Raw genomic sequence first — 4,599 nt, 5'->3', positions numbered from 1 at the left:
GCTCATTCAATAGATAGCCTATATGGATAACCTGAACATCTATATGTGTGTATATATATATTTATTATTTCACTCTTTATTGGGTCCTTTCTATGAATGTTACCCAATAAAAATGAAAACGTAAGTTCAAACAAAAATCCACACACAAATGTTTATAGTAGCAATATTCATAACTACTAAGAAGTTCATACTGCCTTTGGCTGCTGAATAGGTAAGCTGTGGAAGAAGTAGACTAAAGACTCCTACATAGGGGTGCCTCGGTGTCTCAGGGGGTTAAGCATCTGCCTTCCGCTCCATCATGATCCCAGGATCCGGGGATCCAGCCCCGTGTTGGGCTCCCTGCTGAGCAGAGAGCCTGTTTCACCTTCTGTCTGCCGCTCTCCCCTGCTCATGCTCTCTCTCTCTCTGTCAAATAAATAAAATCTTAAAAAAAGGACTCCTACATAGCAGTAAAAATGAAATGAACTGCTGATCTATACCCTCAGAATATAAAAATCTCTAATGATTAAGACTACATGAAAGAAGTTAGACTCCACACACACATACACACATACATGCACACATACACACACACATACACACACATACACACACACTACATACATACATACATATATGGGGATATATATATCTCTCTCCAGGACGATATATATATTGTCAATATATAATATATATTTTAATATACTACTGATATCTGGCAAGGAAGATGCTGCCAACAGCTATGCCCGAGGCCACTACATGGTGGGGAAGGAGATCATCAATCTTGTGCTGGAGTGCATCTGAAAACTGACAGACCAATGCACCAGGCTTCAGGGTTTCCTGATCTTCCATAGCTTTGGGGGTGGCAATGGCTCTAAGGCTACACCTCCCTGTTGACAGAGCAGCTTTCTGTTGACTATGGCAAGAAGTCCAAGTTGGAATTCGCCATCTAACCTGCCCCCCAAGTATCCACAGCAGTTGTGGAACCCTACAACTCCATCCTGACCACCCATACCACCCTGGAGCACGCAGATTATGCCTTCATGGTGGACAACAAGGCCATCTATGATCTGCCACCGCAACCTGGACATCGAGAGCCCCACCTACACCAACCTCAACTGGCTCATTGGCCAGATCGTGTCCTCCATTACTGCCTCCCTGCGCTTCAACAGGGCCCTCAACGTGGACCTCACAGAATTCCAGACCAACCTGATGCCCTACACCCGCATCAAAGTCCCCCTGGTGACTTACTTGACCCATCGTCTCAGCGGAGAAGGCCTACCATGAGCAGCTATCAGTAGAGAGATCACCAACGCCTGCTTTGAACCCTCCAAACAGATGGTCAAGTGTGACCCTCACCACGGCAAATACATGGCCTGCTGCAACCTCTACCACGAAGAAGTGGTGCCCAAGGATGTGAATGTCGCCATTGTCACTCTCAAGACCAAGCGCGCCATCCAGTTTGTGGACTGGTGTGCCCCAGGTTTCAAGGTTGGCATTAAGTGCCAGCCCCCACAGTGGTGCCTGGGGGAGACCTGGCCAAGGTGCAATGGGCAGTCTGCATGTAAGCAATACCACAGCCATCGTGGAGGCCTGGCTGGATGAAACACATCAGAATGCATAGAGCAATACAATATTGCAGCAGGAAATATCCTTAGGAAGTCACTAAAAAACAACATTAAGACTATACACACACACACATACACACACATATATATATATGCTTACCCTCTGACATTGTCAAGCCTTCTAGTGCCAAAGAGAACATGGGAGGAGAAAATTCTCAATGGAATACTGGGATGGCATACTAAAATGAGGAAAGATTGTGTGTATAAAAATTATGATATATAATTATATAATTATAATTATGTATATATTACACATATATACATAAATATACTTTTTGTATATAAAAAACTCATCTTCAACCAAAAATACACAAATGTGCTCAAAACCTTCTATGGACACTGGCATAATCTCTCAATGGCATGTCTGATGAAAGTTTTCCTTAAAGTCAACCCCATTTGAAAGTCAATCAGAGAAAAACATGTATCATATGACCTCACTGATATGAGGAATTCTTAATCTCAGGAAACAAACTGAGGGTTGCTGGAGTGGTGGGGGGGTGGGAGGGATGGGGTGGCTGGGTGATAGACATTGGGTATGTGCTATGCTGAGTGCTGTGAATTGTGTAAGACTGTTGAATCACAGATCTGTACCTCTGAAACAAATAATACAATATATGTTAAAAAAAAAAGAAGATAGCAGGAGGGGAAGAATGAAGGGGGGGAAATTGGAGGGGGAGACGAACCATGAGAGACTATGGACTCTGAAAAACAAACAGGGTTCTAGAGGGGAGGGAGATGGGAGGATGGGTTAGCCTGGTGATGGGTATTAAAGGGGGCATGTTCTGCATGGAGCACTGGGTGTTAATACGTAAACAATGAATCATGGAACACTACATCAAAAACTAATGATGTGGGGGCGGAGCAAGGTGGCGGAGGAGTAGGAGACCTGGATTTCGTCTCCTCTCAGGAATTCAGCTGGATAGGGATCAAACCATTCTGAACACCTACAAACCCAACAGGAGATCGAAGAAAAGAAGAGCAACAACTCTCTGAACAGAAAAGCGACCACTTTCTGGAAGGTAGGACGTGCGGAGAAGTGAATCCGGGGCGATATTCGGGAGGATAGACGGCGGGGGAGGGGCCTCCGTCGGCCGCTTCTGCCAAGTGATAGAGCCGCGGAGCAGAAAATCGGGACTTTTAAAAGTCTGCTCCGCTGAGGGACATCACTCCGGTGGCTAAGCGGGGGGTGGAACCCTCCGGGACAGTGTGGTCTCAGGACCCTCGGGGTCACAGAAAGACCGGGGGTGCCTGAGTGTGGCAGAGCTCCCAGGTATCGGAGCAGGGAAGCCGGCTGCAGAGACGGAGCCCAGGCGCGGGCTCTCAGCTCGGGGTGGCCATAAACCGTGACCTGCGGCCCAGATGGGCCACTGCTCCTCCAGCAGGGACCCAACAAGCGGCAGATCTGGGGAGACTTACCTTCCTCCCCCGGGAGGAGCCGCGCGGGAGTGCACCGCAGGGATCTGCTGGGTTTGGAGACTCCACACGGGTCGGGTGCCAGAGATAGAAACGCGCGGTCACAGGCCGGGCGAGCACGGAGTGCGGCCGGAGACCGGGGAGACGGGAGTGACTGACGACTTTTCTCTGGGGGCTCACTGAGGAGCGGGGCCCCGAGTTCTCGGCTCCTCCGGGCGGAGATTGGGAGGCCGCCATTTTCACTCTCCGCCTCCAAAGCTATACGGAAAGCTCGCAGGGAACAAAAGCCCCGGAGAGCAAACCCGAGCAGATTCCTTAGCCGGGAGGGGGCAAGGGCGGGGCAATTCCACCTCCGGCAGAGACATTTGGAAACCACGGCAACAGGCCCCTCCCCAGAAGATCAGCAAGAAAAGCCAGCCAAGACCAAGTTTACCGATCAATGAGAACGGCAGAACTCCAGCGCTAGGGGAATACTGCACATAGAATTCATGGCTTTTTTACCATGATTCTTTAGTCTTTCAAAGTTAACTTTTTTTAACTGTCTTTTTTTTTTTTAATTTTTCTTTTTCCCTTTTTCAACCAACATCTTATCAATCCCTTTTTTAAAAAAAACATTTTTCTTTTTCATTTTTAGAGTCATATTCTATCCCTTCATAGTAGTTACCCGTATTTTTGGCATATATATATAAGTTGTTCTCTCTTTAAAATTTTGAGATAGTTTCTTCTAACAGATTAAAATATACCCTAAATCTCTAGTATATGGTGTTTTCTACTCCCCTGCCTAATCACATTCTCTCCCTTTTTTTCTTTTTCCTTTTTTTAAATCCTCTTCTTTTTTTTTCAAACAACTTCTTATTAATTCCTTTTATAAAATTTTTTATAATTTCCATCTTTACAGTCATATTCCATCCCTTCATCATTTCAACCCTTATTTTTGTACATATATAAGTTTTTCTTTCTTTAAAATTTTGGGTGGCACTTTCTTCTAAAAGACCAAAATACACCCCAAATCTAGTGTGTGGCACTGATCTATATACCAGCCTGATCATATTTGATCACATTCTGGGTTTTTTTGTTGTTGTTGTTTTGTTTTGTTTGTTTTTCTTTGTTTTTATCTTTATCTTTTTCTTTTTCTTTCTTTTCTTTTTCTTTTTTCTCTCTTTCCGTTTCTTTTTCCACTGCTTCAGGTCTTTTCTGATTTGTTTAGAGTATATTTTCTGGGGACGTTGTTACTCTGCTAGCATTTTGTTCTCTCATTAATCTATTCTCCTCTACACAAAATGACGAGACGGAAAAAATCACCTCAACAAAAAGAACAAGAGGTAGTACCGACTGCCAGGGACCTACTCAATATGGACATTAGTACAATGTCAGATCTAGAGTTCAGAATCATCACTTTAAAGATACTAGCTGGGCTTGAAAAAAATATGGAAGTTATTAGAGAAACCCTTTCTGGAGAAGTAAAAGAACCTAAAATCTAACCAAGTCGAAATCAAAAAGGTTACTAATGAGGTGCAATCAAAAATGGGGGCACTAACTGCTAGGATAAATGAGGCAGAAGAGAGAATCAGTAATATAG

General features: G+C 44.6%; 1 pseudogene; it reads left to right on the top strand.

Annotated features, from left to right (window-relative positions):
- Positions 1–1,022: 1,022 nt before the first annotated feature.
- LOC123848983 (tubulin alpha-8 chain-like) lies at positions 1,023–1,603 on the top strand (annotated as a pseudogene).
- The last annotated feature ends 2,996 nt before the right edge of the window (positions 1,604–4,599 follow it).

The sequence above is a fragment of the Mirounga angustirostris genome, unplaced genomic scaffold, assembly GCF_029215605.1.
Source record: "Mirounga angustirostris isolate CCGP_5_RB_7025 unplaced genomic scaffold, mMirAng1.0.hap1 SCAF_2, whole genome shotgun sequence".
Taxonomy (NCBI): Eukaryota; Metazoa; Chordata; class Mammalia; order Carnivora; family Phocidae; genus Mirounga; species Mirounga angustirostris.
The sequence above is the reverse complement of the archived record's forward strand: the minus strand, read 5'-3'. Positions and strand labels throughout refer to the sequence as shown.